The sequence below is a fragment of the Nycticebus coucang genome, chromosome 9, assembly GCF_027406575.1.
Source record: "Nycticebus coucang isolate mNycCou1 chromosome 9, mNycCou1.pri, whole genome shotgun sequence".
Taxonomy (NCBI): domain Eukaryota; kingdom Metazoa; phylum Chordata; class Mammalia; order Primates; family Lorisidae; genus Nycticebus; species Nycticebus coucang.
The window spans coordinates 121,029,272-121,047,550 of NC_069788.1; the positions used below are offsets into that span (position 1 = coordinate 121,029,272).

Sequence of the window (18,279 nt, forward strand, 5' to 3'; positions counted from 1 at the left end):
CCGATGGATTCCGGGACCCCCTGCACCCACTGTATAATGCACCTGGAGTAAAAAAATGTGAGCTGCATTCCCATGTGTGACTCATAAACTGGTAAATCTGAGAGCCTTTCAGGCTATAAGAAGGGAATGCAAGGATTCGAAAAAGAGAATTCAGCATAAATGAAGAAGGAACCAGGTTCAACCATGGAGCAGGGAAGGTGTCTGTGACCTCACAGTGAGCGAGGCTATATTTGGAAGGTGGAGAGTACTTTGTAAGTGTTCTTTGTGGCTGACACTTTAGCTTCTCTCTCTCTTTGTTTTTATTAAATCATAGCTGTGTACAATAATGCAATCATGAGGTACAATGTGCTGGTTCCATATATAGTTTGAAATATTTTCACCGAACTGGTTAACATAGCTTTCATGGCATTTTCTTTCTTTCTTTTTTTTTTTTTTGTAGAGACAGAGTTTCACTTTATGGCCCTCGGTAGAGTGCCGTGGCCTCACACAGCTCACAGCAACCTCCAACTCCTGGGCTTAAGCGATTCTCTTGCCTCAGCCTTCCGAGTAGCTGGGACTACAGGCGCTCGTCACAACGCCCGGCTATTTTTTGGTTGCAGTTTGGCCGGGGCCGGGTTTGAACCCGCCACCCTCGGTATATGGGGCCGGCGCCTTACCGACTGAGCCACAGGCACCGCCCACATGGCATTTTCTTAATTATTGTGTTCAAACCCTTATACTCTACAGTTAGTAAACTTCACCTGCACCCTTCCAAGATGCACCATAGGTGTGGACCCAGTAATCACCCTCCCTCCACCTCTCTTCCCCTCCCTTGCCCTCTTCCCCATATTCTGGTACTGAGATTGGGTTATAGCCTTTGTATGAAAGCTATAAATTAGTTTCATATTAGGGCTGAGTACTTTAGGTACTTTTTCTTCCATTCTTGGGATACCTTGCTAAGAAGAATATTCTCCAGCTCCATCCATGTAAACATGAAAGAGGTATAGTCTCCATCTTTCTTTACAGCTGCATAATATCCCTTGGTGTACAAATACCAAAATTTATTAATTCATTCATGAGTTGATGGGCACTTGGGTTTTTTCCATGACTTAGCAATTATGAATTGGGCTGCAATAAACATTCTGGTACAAATATCTTTGTTATAATGTGATTTTTGGTCTTCTGGATATATGCCTAGTACTTTAGCTTCTCTTTACACTAACTGTGGCAATCCCATTACCTTGCCAGAGATTGGCTTAAGTGTGGGCTTGTACCTAATTCTGGCCAATGACACATGAAGGGGATTCTACAGGAACTTCTAAGAAAGCTTTCAAACTTGTATGAAGCAGACATGGAGAGAGTCCTTTTCTTCCTACAGATGTTATTGTGTCTGGTGAGGACATCTTGTCACTGCAAAGGGAGCCAGCTGGAGGACAAACCCAACATCCTGAGGACAGGAGAGCAGAGAGATGAAAACCACCTGGGTTGCTGAGGACCTTTTAAGCCACTCATTGAACCACTGCACGGAAGCCACTACTTCTAGACTTAGTATTATGTGATACATTTCTGCCATGTTTCAGTCTGAGTTTTCTATTACTTTCTGCTGAAGCACCCAGATGAACAGAGGAGGAGACTGGATTTCCTATACAAGCCGATAGGAGCTTAGAGCTAATAAGATTTGGGTATTAAGCTTACAAAAAAAAAAAAAAAGAGATTTGGGTATTAAGGAGATGTCTTTACAGGCTGGTAAGATGAGGACAATGGGGTTGTTCATTCTTCTATAGACGTCAGGGGTGACTTACTCCACAACACGGTCGAGCTAGAAAAATTGTATTTCTGTGTCTTTTGCTTGCATTTCTCTATTTTTTGTTATTTATTTATTTTTATTGAGACAGACTCTCACAGCTATGTGGGTGTCACAGCTCACAGCAACCTCAAACTCTTGAGCTCAAGCGATTCTCTTGCCTCAGCCTCCCAAGTAGCTGGGACTACAGGCGCCTGCCACAACGCTGGGCTATTTTTTTTTTTTTTTTGGTTTAGCAGGCCCAGGCCAAGTTCAAACCCACCAGCCCCAGAGCATGTGGCCAGCACCCTAACTACTAAGCAACAGGTACCCAGCCTTGTTTGACTTTGAGGCCTCAATCAAACAATCTTGTTCAGTGAGCAGATTGTTAATCTGCCATTCTGGGGGCTCAACCTCTCCCCTGAAAGATTGTGTCTAAAATGCCCCCTTTGGGCATCAGCCAATAGCCCATGGTAAATTCTCCTCTGATGCCTCAGGTCCCTTCCAGTTTGGTGATTTTGCTATTTCTGAATAACACTTGGGGCTCAGGAACTTTTGGTGAGCCAGGAAACCCAATGCCAAAGCCCTCAAATCCCCTGAGATCTGACTGTTTCCTGGGTCCCTGGAATGGTCTGCGTTCTCACACCAGAGTTGTGGTGCCTTTTTCTGTCTCCTCTCAGAGCACTCTCTGCTCTCATTCCTTGTCCTTCGAGGCCCTCCTCTCTCTGCCCCCTTCCTCCGGGGTCTGCATCATCTCCTTACCAAACCAGGGCTTTCACCCAAGGCAAGATCTTTTATCTCCATGCAGCTTCTGTTTTCTGTCCTACAAGGATTCCCCAGGCAAGAAAAAACAAAAAACCTGACTAGCTGGTCCTGCTTGGAAAGAGAAGGGAATGGAAAAATACAGAAGACATATTAGTGTCTTAATTATCTTGTCACAAGTACCTTAGAGGTGACCTGGAAGAAGTCAGCCCCAAAGGCAGCTGGTTCCATGCTGAGTGGCAGCCAAGCCAGCCAATGAGAGGGGGACAAAGAGAAAGAGGCCGCATGCTAAGCCCTGCTGGGGAAACTTTCCTGTTTACTTGCAAAACCTGCCCAAGAACCCTGGGGCAGGACTTCCTCTTTCCTATCTTGAGTCCTGTGGTGTCCTAAAAATACATTTCTGTACCCATAAACATTCTGTGTGTACTCTACCTTGTGGCCACTATAGCCACTACTCTCACTAGGGTGTGCACAGGATCAAAGGAGGTGGCATATGAAAGGTCTTTGAGTCATTCCATGAGAGGGAAAACCCAGTAGTCCATGCAGACTTGGAGCTGCTCCCTGCCCTCCCCAGCCTCCTCCCTGGAGGTTACCCATCCCACGGCCTTGGTGGTCCTCTGCAGCCCGTTTCTGCCACACCCTCTAGGTGGCACTGGGAATGCTGGGTTTCTGGACTTGACTTACCTCAGAAGTAAATAAGAACAGATGTCCTTGCAGCTTGGATTTAGATAGTATCTTTCCACCCAGAGCTGAAAGGACCTTTGAAATCATTAAGGCCACCCCTAATTTTACAGGTAAGGCCTGAGAAGCCAAGAGACTTGGCCAAGGTCACCTGATGTTACAAGGGAAGATAGCCGGGTTTCTCCTCTCTCTCTTTAGTCCTCCCTTAACACCCTGATCTTCCAGTCCTGTTCTTAAACTTGATTGCCCCTCCCTCAGGTGCTTTTAAATCAGTGGTTTACTCTATTAAAGGCTTGTGGGATTAGGAAAGTTGAGAACCACTGTTTCAAATTATTTACCTGTCCCCTCAGGTACTTTCAGTGATTTACCTGTTCTGTCTTATTGCTGTCTCTGAAGCCAGCACACCCTGCCCTTGTTACTGACTGTGCTCCCTCCAGGCTGTTGGATGTCAGATGATTAACCCAAGGATGAGGCAGGGCATGCAGCGCCTGCAGGCCTCGGGTCTCAGCTTGGGATCTTGCTCAGTTATGCTCAGAGTATTTGGGAAGGAAAATGGCACTGTGGGTTACCAGAGGACAGTCCTGCGTATTTCCTAGTGTACAGGTATCTTCTGGGCATTCTCATTTGTGACTGTCTGACTGAAACATTTCAGCCTGGAGATGACCTCAACCAAACCCTAAGGCAAACAGGTCTGGGGGTCTTTTGTCTCTCATTGTTTTTATTGGTTTGTTTATTTATTTATTTTAGACACAGAGTCCTGCTTGGAGGGCAGTGATGTAATCATAGCACTCATAAAGTCTGAGCTCAAACCATCTTCCTGTCTTAGCCTCCCAAAGTGCTGGGATTACAGGTGTCAGCCACCACATCTGTCTTTGAGTGGTTTAATAACTAATCAATCGTATATTCTGAGGCTATTACTGCCCAGCCAGGTTCATCTGCCCACTGTGCAAGGAGACACCAATACCCAGAGACAGCAGGGTTTACAGCAGAGAAAGAGTTTATTCCGCAAGAGCTCTAAGTGGGAAAAAGAAGGAATTTCTCTAATCCACCTCCCTGAGAATTGGGGGGACAGGGGGTTTTTGTTTTGAGACTGAGTCTCACTATGTCACCCTGGGTAGAGAGCTGTGGTGTCACAGCTCACAGCAACCTCAAACTCTTGAGCTTAAGTGATTCTCTTGCCTCAGCCTCCCAAGTAGTTGGGACTTACAGGTGCCTGCCACAATGCCCGGCTATTTTTTGGTTGCAGTTGTCATTTTTGTATAGCAGGCCTGGGCCGGGCTTGAACTTGCCAGCTTTGGTGTATATGGCCAGCGCCCCACTCACTAAGCCATGGGCACTGTCTTTTAAAAAAAAATAGGGTTTTTAAAGATAGTTGGGGGTCTGGGGTTACGCAATTATAAGCTAATCATCTAGGTTCAGGGCAGGACCTTCAATCCTTTGGTATGGGCCGTTTTCTGGGTGGGTCAGCCAATTCATTGGAATGCAGTTCTTTGGATGGGGGTCCAATAACAGCTTGGGGGTCCAATACCAATTCCTTGGTCTCAGTGGGTCAGTCAATCCACTGGAATGCAGGACCTGAAAGATATCTCAAAAATGACCCCTGGGTTTCAAACAGGTGATGCTTTCTATGGAGAAAAGAATCTTTACTGCTATCTGTGAGCCCTCTAGAGTAGCAATTATGGAGAAGCAAACAAGGGGACAGTGACTAACAATTATCAAGCGAGTGAGAGGACAGTGGCTGAGTACCATGGTTGCTCTAGGTTACTCTAGCTAAAGCCGCTGCTTCCTAGAGCTTAGGGGTCCCTCCTCTAGTTCTTGTCTTGCACTTGTTCATGAATTTGTAAGGGTGGTTTCAAGGCTGCCTTAAAATCCTCGACCATGGGCGGCGCCTGTGGCTCAAAGGAGTAGGGCACCAGCCCCATATGCTGGAGGTGGTGTGTTCAAACCCAGCCCTGGCCAAAAACTGCAAAAACAAACAAAAAAAAATCCTCAACCATGCTCCTGGACACTATCGGTGGTTAGCGTTTTATAATTCAGAATTTATTATTCCATTAGATTTATGAGATTCATTTCATAGGCACAGAAACTATGAACCAGCAAGGTTAGATGACCTGCCATTTTAGAAGGAAGAATCAGGGATGTCAACCTAAAATCGAAAGGACCAGAATCTGGCTTTAAAGGATTTATTCAAGTGCATAGTTGAAAATAGCCATTCGAGTGACACAGACGCCAAAGGAATGGGGTCAGTGCTTTGAAGTCAAAAGGCCCTATGGCTCAGTGAGTAGGGCACTGACCCCATATACCGAGGGTGGTGGGTTCAAACCCGGCCCCAGCCAAACTGCAACAAAAAATAGCCAGGTGTTGTGGTGGGCGCCTGTGGTCCCAGCTACTGGGGAGGCTGAGGCAAGAGAATTGCCTAAGCCCAGGAGCTGGAGGTTGCTGTGAGCTGTGATGCACAGCACTCTACCAAGCGCAATAAAGTGAGACTCTTGTCTCTACAAAAAAAAAAGTTAAGGTCTTTCCCATGTAGGCATAATAAAAAGAAATTTAGTAGGATTATAACATTTTCTACACAAGGCTACTTTATGCGTTATAATAATTAGTTATAGTTTATTTTCTGGCTTGTTTTCATTTCCTTTCCAACTTAAAAGAATATATTTATAGCCGGGCGTTGTGGTGGGTGCCTGTAGTCCCAGCTACTCAGGAGGCTGAGGCAAGAGAATCGCTTAAGCCCAGGAGTTGGAGGTTGCTGTGAGCGGTGTGAGGCCACGGCACTCTACTGAGGGCCATAAAGTGAGACTCTGTCTCTACAAAAAAAAATAAATAAATAAAATTAAAAAAAAAAAGAATATATTTAATACTTCATCTTAAGACAATGTGATAGTCATGCAGTTTTTTGTGTGTGTGAGAGGAAAAGGAGAAGTCAATCTATAGTAAAGATCAACAGTGAGGAGGGAAGGGGTCATCCCTTGTGCCACAGAGTCATTTATAACATTTTACAAAATGATGTAGGTAAAGAAGGCGGCTACCTATAATCAGAGGAACAAAGGTTATAGCTGTCTAGGTTATAGCTGACTGTCACTGACTCAGGCTTCTTAATAATATTCCTCTGAGGCACAAAATAACAGAAAGTCCCAACAGCTTAGATTTCTAATTGCTTATTTTCATAGCTGCACCCAAGATGACGCCCTGCACTCTAGCACAATTAACTTGTCTCTGCTCCTCTGCTAGGTACACCCTGGCTTTAGGGCCTACAGGGGAGCTGCCCACCTTGGCAAAAGTGCTAATAAATGTAGAAACTTTGGGAAACAGAAAGACTGGGAAATGTTCAGTTGAAAACCACCAAAGTTACCACAGGGCGGCTCTGTTTGTTCCATGATCCTCATCTTCAAGTTTCCCATCCTTTGCTTTGCTCCTGGTTGTTTTCGTTGGGTCCATGATTCCCATTCTTATCTCAAACCAAGTCTTACTCTTGTCGGACCGAATTCCACCCCCTGCCTACTCAGCTCCACTCTTCTTCCAGATCCCAGGGCTTTCAGCTACCCCTCATGGCTTCACTGTCACCAGTGAGAAGCACACCACTCTAGCTGCTGACCAATTAATTATTAGTGACCCTAATTAATTATTCTCCTATGTTCAAGCATCTTGGAACAGTTGGTAAGAGAGCCAAGTATAAAAAGTACTGAGTGATCTCTCCCCAAAGGCAAGTCCCCCAGCTGCAACAGGGCCTACAGAGGCTATGAGATCAAAGTTCAGGATAATTAGGGTCAGTAAAGTCTAAGCCAAGGGCCTCTGGACAGAGTTGCATCTTTTCCTGACCTCTGATGACCCCTATGCCAGTTCACTCATCCATCATCCAAGATGAGTGGCCTTTAAACTTGAATGGGGGGAACATCCTAAGGGAGCTGTTAAAGTTGCAAATACCTTTGCACCTGCTCACCCCCAACTTGCTGCATCAAACACTTTAGTTTAGAACCAAATACGGCATGTTTAACAAATACCTTCTGGCACTCTGATGCTAGTCGCCTACCGAAACATCAGTGTACTGTGTTGGAACCCACTTCTATGCAAGTTTGGGCAAATCTCTTACTTTCTATAACATGGGCATAAAAGTACCTACTTCATGAGGGAGTTGTGAGGATTAAATGAGAAGATAGAAAGCCAAGTACCCAGCACAATGTCACATATGTTAAGTGCACAAAAATGTTAACTGTTACTATGATTATTATTTACTGACTGATTCAAATCTCTTCCTTGTCCAAGTGGTCTTCTGTTAGTTCTCTTCCTCAATGTCTAATTCCCGACTGCATCAAATAGACTTATTATCACTTACTCCTAAACATGAACTGAAACACTAGGACTGCTGCTGCTGCCCTGCTGCCCATCCACCAGCAGGCACATGGACGCACGCACACAAACACACACACACACCCTGACCTGTGCTCCAGCTCTGCACATCCCCCCTGCAAATTCCCGTTGTCAAGATGTTGAGGGTGTTGACAGAAGTTGTCTTTGGGTGGGCGAGATTGTATGTGGGTACTTTTTAATTTCCTTTCATTGCTTGTCTGCTTTTTTTCTGATTTGTTTGTCACTGGCATGAATTGCATTTGTACCAAGAAAAAAATTTATTTTTGATTTTTGTAAAATCTAGTTATTACCATGTCTAGGAAACTTTCCCCCAAGGGTTCTGCTGCGTTCTGAGTGCTCCTTTGAGCTGCCCGACCCCCAACATCTCTCTCCTTTGAGCTCTGAGAAGCACTAGAGAGTTTCTCATCTTTAAGGGCTGGGCATCCTTGAGTAGGCAGGAACCACCTTGAGAGTAGAGGATATGTCCTCTCTTCCATAGAAATACTTGAATGTTTGTTAGCTCTTCACTCTCTCTCTGTACCTTTGAGCCTAGGTGACTGTGGAGAAGTCTAGGGGCCCTGACTGGAGCAGGGCTTGGTTCAATGGTGTTGAATTTCCCATTATTCCCATTAAAAAATCCCTGGCACTGGGCCTAGCAGCAGAGTGCAATGTCTGGAGAATCTTGATGGATACGCAGGGCAGCTTGCCACAGAGATTGGCTGTATCACAGGGCTTGGGGGCTTTAAGTCTTAATGTCTTAGCCTGGTCGGGAAATAAACCCAGATCTTGCATTATCTCTAGTCATCCTTTTCTCACTGGTTTTCTTTCTTTTTTCTTTTTTTTTTTGTGGCAGAGTCTCACTCTGTCACTCTTGGTAGAGTGCCTAGAGTGCCTTGGCATCATAGCTCATAGCAACCTCCAACTCTTAGCCTTAAGCAATCCTCATGCCTTAGCCTCCTGACTAGCTGTGACTATAGGTGCCCATCACAATGCCCAGCTAAGTGTTCTATTGTTTTTTTTTTTGTTGTTGTTGTTTGTTTGGTTTTTAGTAGAGAAGAGGTCTCGCTCTGGAACCTCAGGCTGGTCTGGAACTCCTGAGCTCAGGCAATCCACCTGCCTCGGCCTCCCAGAGTGCTCTCACTGGTTTTCTGCAAGTCCCTGTGGCTCTGGGAGGCTTAGTAGAGGCTGGGTGAAGACTCATTCAGTCATCCAGTGTATATTTAAGCATCAAACACAATGAAAAATAGGTGTGACTAAGAACATAAGCTTGAGATTAAGCAGACCTGGGTTTAAATTCCAGCTCTGACCTTTAACTAACTTGTAGCAAGTTATTTAACCTCTTCTAATCTCAGTTTCTTTGACTGAAAAATGGGCATAGAAACTGTGCCTGCTTTACAGGATTACTGTGAGAATTAAGAAAAATAATGTACATAAAGCCTGGGCGCGGTGGCTGACGTCTGTAATCCTAACACTCTGGAAAGCTGAGGTGGGTGGATTGCCTAAGTTCACAGGTTCAGGACCAGCCTGAACCAGAGTGAGACCCTCTCTCTAAAAATAGCCAGGCATTGTGGCAGATTAAATGAGAAGGATTAAATGTTGCCTGTAGTCCCAGCAACTCTCAGGAGGCTGAGGCAAGAGAATCACTTGAGCCCCAGAGTTTGAGGTTACTGTGAGTTGTGATACTATAGCATACTCCACTGAGGGCAAAATAGTTAGACTCTGTCCCTCCCCACCCCCCAACCCCCCACCCCCAAAAGTGTATATAGAGTGTTGGGTGCTCTGTAATTGGCAATGATTATGTAGTGATAAAAATAAAGGAGAGACATCATCACCTCCGACTTGGAAAGCTTTTCTTCTCAAAGAGGAGAAAGAAAGCTACTTGTGTGACACAGACAGAGTCTAAAGTGACATGCTTACAGGCAGGAGAGGCCCACAGTATGTGCAAGGGCTGGGAGCTTCCTGCTAAGGGAAAGGAGGTAGGTCCTGAGGGGCCTGGAGGGATAGATGGAAAGCGGAGAGCTAGGCAGGGGCTGGCCAGTGGGAAGGATGGACGTCAGTGGGCTGGAGGTCAGGAGCTGCCATCGGGCTGTGGAGACAGCACGGCAGGCTAGGGGATAAGAGCTCAAGAGCTGGAGTCCATAGGACCTATATTTGAGTCATTAACTATTTGATCTTGGGAAAGTAGGCTGGGTAGCTTATGAACAACACAAATTTATTTCTCACATTTTGGAGGCCAGGAAGCCCCAGATCAAGGCTCTGGCAGAGATTAGCGTCTCCTGAGGAACCATAGGGCACAGTGCGAGGAATCTCTCAGGGCACTAATCCCATTCATGAGGGCTCTGCTCTCATGGCCTAATCACCTCCCAAAGTCCCCACGTCCAAATCACCTTGGCGGTCAGGTTTCAACACATGTGAGTTTTGAGAGGACACAAACATTTAGACACAAAACAGCATTGATTTACCTTTCACAAGCTTGGGTTTTCTAACCTGTATAATGCAGCCAATTAGGATTTGTGTGAGGTGTTAATGAAATAATCCTTATAAAGTGCATTTTAAAAAGTCAATAAACGGCTGAAGTGGTGGCTCACCCCTGTAATCCTAACACTCTGAGAGGCTGAGGTGGGAGGATTCCTTGAGCTCAGCAGTTGGAGACCAGCCTGAGCAAAAGTGAGATCCTGTCTCTATTAAAAGTAGAATAACTAGCCAGGAGTTGTGGCAGGTGCTTGTAGTTCCCACTACTTGGGAGGCTGAGGCAAGAGGATCACCGGAGCCCAAGCATTTGAGATTGCTGTGAGCTATGACAGTACAGCACTCTACAGGGTGAGATTGTCTCAAAAAAGAAATCAAATAAAAGCTAGCTAGTTTTTGTATTATATGTATTATTATAAACCCATGCTTGGCCTTTGTTTTCCAGAAGAATTCCAGTGCATATCCATACAGGCCCTCTTTCCCATGTATTTGGATACCTGCATTTATTCATATAATGTATAATACATATATGTAAAAGGAATATAATAGCTGACACTTAAATAGCATGTTCTATATCCCAAGGATTGTTCTAAGTCGTTGATATGTATAAAACTCATTTAATCTTCCCAATAACGCTGTGACATAAATACTGTTATCGTCCATATTTTATAGAGAGTAAAATTGAGATCCAGAGAAGTTAAGCAGTTTGCTCAAGGTCACACAGCTAGGAAGTGATAGAATTTTTGGTCTCAGAGTGTTTAGCTCAGAATCCATGCTCTTGGATTCTGAAAAACTATTTACTTCGGTATTGAACTATTTGCAAACTCTAGGAAGAGTAGAAGGACAAAAATAAAACACTGATCCTACTTGAAGGGAGACAGTGGCCAGGAGGAGACACTTGCAGTGAGACTGCACCCACCCAAGGCAGTGGACCTTTTGGCACACCCGAGTTATATGTCACCTGTGACCAGCTTGGGTCATCAGATGAAGTCCCTGTTGCAGCCTCTCCAAAGTTAGTTAATGTACTAACTTAGTGCATTGTTAACACCTTCTTGCCACAGGTATCAACGCAGTGGGTGCTCCCCGCCCAGTGGAAGGCTGGAAGATAGAGTGAGGCTGAATGGGTGTAAACCCTCTCCATTATTGATTGAAAAAACAACCAAAGTACAAACACTCCTGAGTGTAGGTTGGGCTGCTGCCTCATTGGGTCATTGTATGTTGGCTGGATATTATTCTGAAAGCATGTTTAGTTTTATCTTTTCTTCGTGAGGACGCTTCCCAAATCCCTAGGATTCATTCCACTTGGCCTTTCCAAGCTTCAAATGGCTTGTGCTTTAGAATGTTGGAGTTAAAAGGCTCCTAGATAGTGGTGTCCTGGATACCAACTTGTAAGAACTGATTGCTAAATTTTCAGGAATTTGCAAGCTGATTGTTAAGCATAGCCATTCTCAAAAAAAAAAAAAAAAAGTAGAAACTTACAACCAATAAACTGTATTAGAAACAAAAGTAATAAACATTCAAAACTCATTACTTCATGATTGCTTTGCTATGTGATACACTACGGCACAGCTGGCTCTGAGCTGAGTGAGGTGATTTCAGTGAGCTTGAATGTAGTGTGGTGGTAGGCTTACACCACTGAAATCAGTAAACACTACAATTGGTACCCCTCCCTCTAAAGCCTACATTTTTACATGTAGGAGACACCTGAAAAGAAACACCTTGGTAATAAGAGAATGGGGAAGGGATTGGTCTCTTGTTTAAAAAGCATGAGAGAACATACGTCATTACTTAGTAGTCTCCACACCTGTGGTGTAAATAGCCACCCGGGATCACATCCATAATTAGCCACGGGAGCAGTTAGTGGGGACTCCGGCTCCTGCTAAGACTGACTGCTACACTGTTGGGGTGCTCCGGCACCTCTGACCTGACTGAGACAACTGGCTTCTCCGGATGGGGAGCCTTACCTGACTGAGACAACGGGTTCCTGGCACTTATGGGGAGCCATACCCCAAGCGAGCTTATACAGCGGTCCACGTCCTGGCAGTTTCATGGGCCGGGGCTGGCGACCTAGCATCCCCGCTCCGACAATTAAACGTTACTCAGAACCTCATAGACTCTAGAAATAACCAAATATGATGATTCTCACCCTGTGTTTCAGCCAAGGAGATCTGTTGAAAGACCTTGATTGCTGCCTGGAGGAGGAGGAAGGAGGGTTGGGCAAGGTAAGAATAGGCAAGGCCCCTGAGATAGGCTAGACCTGTGTGTATTTGTTTTGAATATGAACGTAAATGTAAGATTTTGCCTGAGTGCTTTCCATGGTTAAAAAAAGTTGGTCTCGGCCAAAGGAGTAGGGCGCCACCCTCATATGCCGGAGGTGGCAGGTTCAAACCCAGCCCCAGCCAAAAACTGCGGGAAAAAAAAAAAAAAGGGTGGTGGGGGGAGGCGGTTAAGTAAGCTGCTACCTAATGGGTATAATGTTCAGGTATAGAGCACACTTCCCGGTGAAGGACTCAACTACAACTAAGACTTTACGTTACAAACAATGTAACCTAATCATATATACCTTCATATTAATCCAAATTTAAAAAAAAATGGAAAGTGACTGATCTGTTCTAATCCTCTTACTTTGCAGAAAACCGAAATGATTGCAGTTCAGTTCCAGAGTTGAGTGACTTTCTCTGAGCCTCCCAGAGCCTAAATCACTGCCTTACCTGAGGGGGCTGACATCATGGCACCCACAGCGGCAGACAGACTCCTGTAGACGCTGACCGGGTGATTTTCTGGGCCCTGAACCTCAGGAGACTATCCCTCTGCTGCTAGCAAAGATGTGGTCCTCATCAGAGCCACATCCAGGGCGCCTCTGCTTTGTAGACAGAGTGGACTTTCAGCTTTGAGGGTGCTTTCCTCCCATCATAGAGACCCTTCTGGATACCTCAGGACGACTGATTTTCTGAACCCATCTCCCCTGACTGATTTGAGGTCACGTTGAAATTATTACCCTCACAAACAGGTTTTCAAACTTGCTCCCAACTTTTAGTTGGGAAAATCTGCATTAAGCCTTTGAAAAACAAACAAAACATCATAGCTACCCTGTTTTCCCGAAAATAAGACATCCTCCGAAAATAAGACCTACTTACAGGAAAGATAAGATGTCCCCTGAAAATAAGACCTAGCACATCTTTGGGAGCACACCTTAAAATAAGACACTGTCTTATTTTTGGGGAAACAGGGTATTTTATTTTTTATGAAGCAGAGCCAGAAATGGGTATCAGGGCCTGCTCAAGGGTGAGCGGATGTGTTGGAGGAGTGTGTGTGTGCGCGTGTGTGTGTGTGTTAGGGCAGTTCATAGGGGACAGTGGAAAGCTGGTGAAGTGAGGGAAAGAAGAGGATATGGAAGTAGAAAGATAAAAAGGAACATTTAAAAGAATCATTTTGGGGGTAGGAAAATTCAACTCAAGACATCAAGCGGTATATCATAAAATTTCCTCAGACTTTACAAAGTCTTGCCTCTTGCTTCCCTCCAGCAAAACCCGATCTCTTGTGTTACAGTTGTGTCTTACTGTGTAGTCCCGATTGCACAAGTACATGCATCTTTGTGGTAACACCATGAAGATGAATTCCGTAATAGTGTGAAAATCAATGTGAAATTAGCTTGTTAGAGTTGCCATAACAAAATGCCACGGACTGGGTAGTTTAAAAAAAAAAACAGAAATTTGGCTTGGCGCCCGTGGCTCAAGTGGCTAAGGCGCCAGCCATGTACACCTGAGCTGGCAGGTTGGAATCCAGCCCGGCCCGCCAAACAACAATGACAGCTGCAACCAAAAAATAGCTGGGCGTTGTGGCGGGTGCCTGTGGTCCCAGCTACTTGGGAGGCGGAGGCAGGAGACTTGCTTGAGCCCAGGAGTTTGAGGTTGCTGTGAGCTGTGATGCCACAGCACTCTACCCAGGGCAATAGCTTGAGGCTCTGTCTCAAAAAAAAAAAAAAAAAAAAAGAAATTTATTCACTCATAGTTCTGAAGGCTAAAATTCTAAGATCAAGGTATGGTCAGCTCTGGTTTCTTCTGAGGTCTCGTGTGTGTGTGGGGATTTCCTCCTCTTACAAGGAAAGATAACAAGGAATGTTGGAGTAGGGCCCATCCTAAAAACCTCTGGAAGGTGGCTAACACCACAGAGAGGATACTGCAGAGTCTGGGGTGTGTGGGCCTGACTGCAGATCCGAGAGGATTCTGGCCATTCAGAGATTCAAGCATTTTTAACTGGGAGGAGATAAGAGGAGAAAGGGTCAAGTGATCCAGTTCTAAACATTGAGATTTTTTTTTTTTCTGTTCTTTTAATTTTGAGGGGACGTTGGTGAAGGTATAGAAAAGTTACCTGTAGGAAAAAACAGTGATATCCTTACTAAGAAAAAGTCTAATGTTTGCTTAATGAATTTTGAAGGTTCCATCTTGCCTTCAAGATGAATTTTTGTCTTGTTTTTACAGGAATATATTTTTATAAATGGGAAGGCCTCAAAGGTTTTTTTAATCTTATCAGAAGCTACTTGTGATATGGCAACAGGTACAATGGCCGAGCATGGCTGAAAATAGGTAGCAGGGAAAGTGCCATGGTCAAGGTAGAGAGGGCAGATGAACGTCAAACTGTCCCCCAACTAAGACATGTACTAAGTACTTCCTCTTGGACTGTGTCACCCATTCCTTTGTTCTTTCCTAAATCCTCTAGTATTTGCTAGTCATTTAAAAAGGGTTGGGCAAGTGCAAATACCTAGATGAGTGATAACAAGTCTCTGCCTTTATGAGTTTATGAATTCAGGTGAGGCAGCTGTTAAGGAAGTGATTATTAAAAAAATCCAGGCCTTGCCTCATGAGCAGAGGATCCTAAAGGGGTCATGGCTGGTAATTCTCTTTGGACTTGGAACAGTGATTTCCTGTGGTCTCCAGAAAAAGACTTGAAATGTTGGTCTGTAAGACGACGACGACTTTTTTTTTTTTTTTTTTCAGGCAGAGTCTCATGTGCGCCACTGCACCCAACCTGTGTAAGACTGCTACGAGCTGAACTAAAACATCACACCCACTCAAATCAGAAACATGAATTTTAGGTATTCTCTTTTCTTTTCTTTTTTCTTTTTTTGAGCCACAGTTGCCGCCCCAATTTTAGGTATTCTTTTAATGACCTGGGGCATGAAAAATGAATAAGAAGCTGTTTGTACAGTGTTTGCGGCCTGCTCCAGTGTATTACCAACCATGTGAGCTGAGGTGTGTACTCTATGGCTCCAGGCATTCTTGCATGGATACTCAAATCACTGATTCAATCTGAATGTCCAAGAGGGAATATAGTTTAACCTATATTATAGGTTATAATTATAGGTTAACCTATAACCCACAACAATACTCAAAAATGTCATCACTGTCAGACTGTGGAAGGAGGTAAGGCCTGATTAGCCCAGAAAGAAAGCAGGTGAGTGTGCGGAAGTTGGGCACACTTCTTTCTTCAAGGATGTCCAGAAGTCTGGTCTGTGCTCTTCTTCAAGTAAAAAGCTGGAGGTGGGGGGTGGTAGCAGTTCCACCTGACCTCTCTACCTGCATTCTGAGGCATGAATTTGGATAGCTTGTAGCTGATGTTCCATACAAGACAGGGCTCCTTCTGAGACTGCCAGACTCAGTAGTTAAGTCAATTTAGTTTGACAGGTATGTTGTTGGCTGAGATTATAATCAGAGGAAAACCTGGCTGGGCATGGTGGCCCAGGTAGGAAGATCAAAGCCAGAAGTTGGAGACCAGGGAGACACCCCCACTACCTAAAAATAAAACTAGCTGGTCATTGTGGTGCACCTGTAGTCTCAGTGACTCAAGGGGCTGAGGTAGGGGCGGCGCCTGTGGCTCAGTGAGTAGGGCACAGGCCCCAAATAGCGAGGGTGGTGGGTTCGAACCTGGTCCCGGCAAAACTGCAACAAAGAAAAATAGCCAGGTGTTGTTGCAGGTGCTTGTAGTCCCAGCTACTAAGGAGGCTGAGGCAAGACAATTGCCATGGCACTCTATCAAGGGCCATAAAGTGAGACTCTGTGTCTTTTTTTTTTTTTTTTAATTTCAGTTTGCTTGTTCATTCTTCTTTGTTTGAAGTACTCCTTTTTTGTTCATTTTCTTCTTCCTTTGGCGGTGCTGGCTGTTTTTGATGTTAGAGACGGGGTCTTACTCTGGCTCACTGCTGCTCATACTGGTCTTGAACCTCTGAGCTCAGACAATCCACCCGTCTCAGCCTCCCACAGCACTGGGACTACAGGCGTGAGCCACCACGCCTGGCTGAGACTCTGTGTGTTAAAAAAAAAAAAATAGAGGCTGAGGTAGGAGGATCGCTTGAGCCCAAGAGTTCAAGGTTATAGTGACCTATGATCATACTACTGCACTCCAGCCTGGGCAACAGAGAAAGAATCCATTTCTAAAAATAAAAAAAGAGAGAAGGGTGGGCGTGTCTGTGATCCCAACACTTTGGGAGGCTGAGGCTGGTGGATTTCCTGAGCTCAGGAGTTCAAGACCAGCCTAAGCAAGAGCAAGATCTGTCTCTAAAAATAGCAGGGCATTGTGGTAGGCACCTGTAATCCCAGTTACTTGCGAGGCTGAGACAAGAGAATCTCTTGAGCTCCAGAGTTTGAGGTTGCTGTGAGATATGACACCAGGGCACTCTACCGAGTGTGACACAGTAAGACCCTGTCTCCAAAAAAAAAAAAAAAAAAAAAAGGAAGAACTCAGGAATCTGGGAGGTAGCTTCAAAAAAGGTTGTCATTAAATATTAATGATTTTTAAGATCTATGCACAGGACCCCAAAACAAAGAATTAGTAGAACCTACGCTGCTGGGTGGGAAAATGTCTAAAAAAAAAATGGTATGCTCAGACCGGCCAGGTGGCTCATGCCTATAATTGTAGCACCCTGGGAGGCCGAGGTGGGTCGATTGCCTGAGCCAGAGCAAGAACCTGTCTCTACTAAAAAAAAAAAAAAAAACCACACACAAAAAAAAACTAGCGTGGTAGTGGGCTCCTGTAGTCCCAGGTACTCGAGAGGCTGAGACAAGAGAATTGCTTGAGCCCAAGAGTTGGAGGTTGCTGTGAGCTGTAACACCATGGCACTCTACCTAGGGCTACAGAGTGAGACTTAGTCTAAAAAACAAAAAGGAATGCTCATTAGTCCACACTGGTGATTTGACGATTAGTATCATCTGAACATGGAGAGCACTCCCTTGGTCAGTGACATCAGGTCCAGGTATGTGACCTGATAGAAATGAAAAGAACCTGAGCAGGTGGGCAGAGGGCGTGGCGAGGAGGAGGCCCTCAGGGAAAGGCTAAGACTGATCAAATACTCTTCCAGCCGACTGGTATTTCAGATAACAGCCACCACCTGAAGATTTAATTTAGGAAATGAGGTGCTTAGCAAGTTGAGGATGGGCTAGAGGAGCAGGTCCTAGGCCATGCCTTCTGCAATATGCAGCCAGACCCCGCAGGAATGTCTGCTCAGAAGGCTGACACCTTTGTCACCATCAAGAAGCTGGGTTAGCAGGAAGCCACCACAGCAAGTGCAGCTCTAGGACTGAACCACTTCCAGGAGTCAGAAAGCCACCTCCAGGGCCACGCTGTGCCTGCTTGATTTGCAAGGGCCCACTTCCTGCTTCTCCACACCCAGGAGGACTGTGACCAGGCACTGGGGCTTTTGCTAACAGTGCTGCAAAAGTCCAGTGCCTCCACGCCTGTGTTTTCCAGGAAGCAGCAGACAAAACAGATCTCAAGAGGGTGTATCTCATGTGCATTCTTCCCTGTGAAGGGAAGAGCGGGCACTGCTCTGTTAGTGCAACACTCCTGCCCTTCCTCCCTCCCTGGGAAAGGTGAAGGTGAGTGAGGCATCTGACTGGTGAGTGTAGAAGAAACTTGTCATCCAGGGACCCATCCCATCCCCTCCTCTCCTCTTTCTCTGCCCACAGGCAGTGTGCTTTCTGCTCTGTAATTCCAGTGGATGACTGTGGTTTCCTAGAGTTGCATGTGACCAGCTGGGTAAATTAGATTAATGTTGGCATTAAGTATAAGGAAGCTCACTTGCCTACGGATTGTTACATCAGATTTATCAGAAATAAGGATAACTGACAGGTGTGGTTGGTTGTCAACACCTGTAATCTCAGCAACTTGGAAGGCTGAGGAGGGGGATCATTTGAGCTCAGGAGTTTAAGATCAGCCTGGGCAACATAGCAAGACCCCATCTCTTGCCAAAAAAAGAAAGAAGG

At 45.2% G+C, this 18,279-nt stretch overlaps 1 long non-coding RNA gene across 1 annotated transcript; it reads left to right on the forward strand.

Annotated features, from left to right (window-relative positions):
* The first annotated feature begins 924 nt into the window (after positions 1-924).
* LOC128594831 (uncharacterized) lies at positions 925-13,679 on the forward strand. Its single transcript, XR_008382630.1, has 4 exons — positions 925-980; positions 1,358-1,527; positions 12,180-12,243; positions 12,654-13,679. It is a non-coding gene; the product is annotated as an uncharacterized LOC128594831 (long non-coding RNA).
* Positions 13,680-18,279: the final 4,600 nt, after the last annotated feature.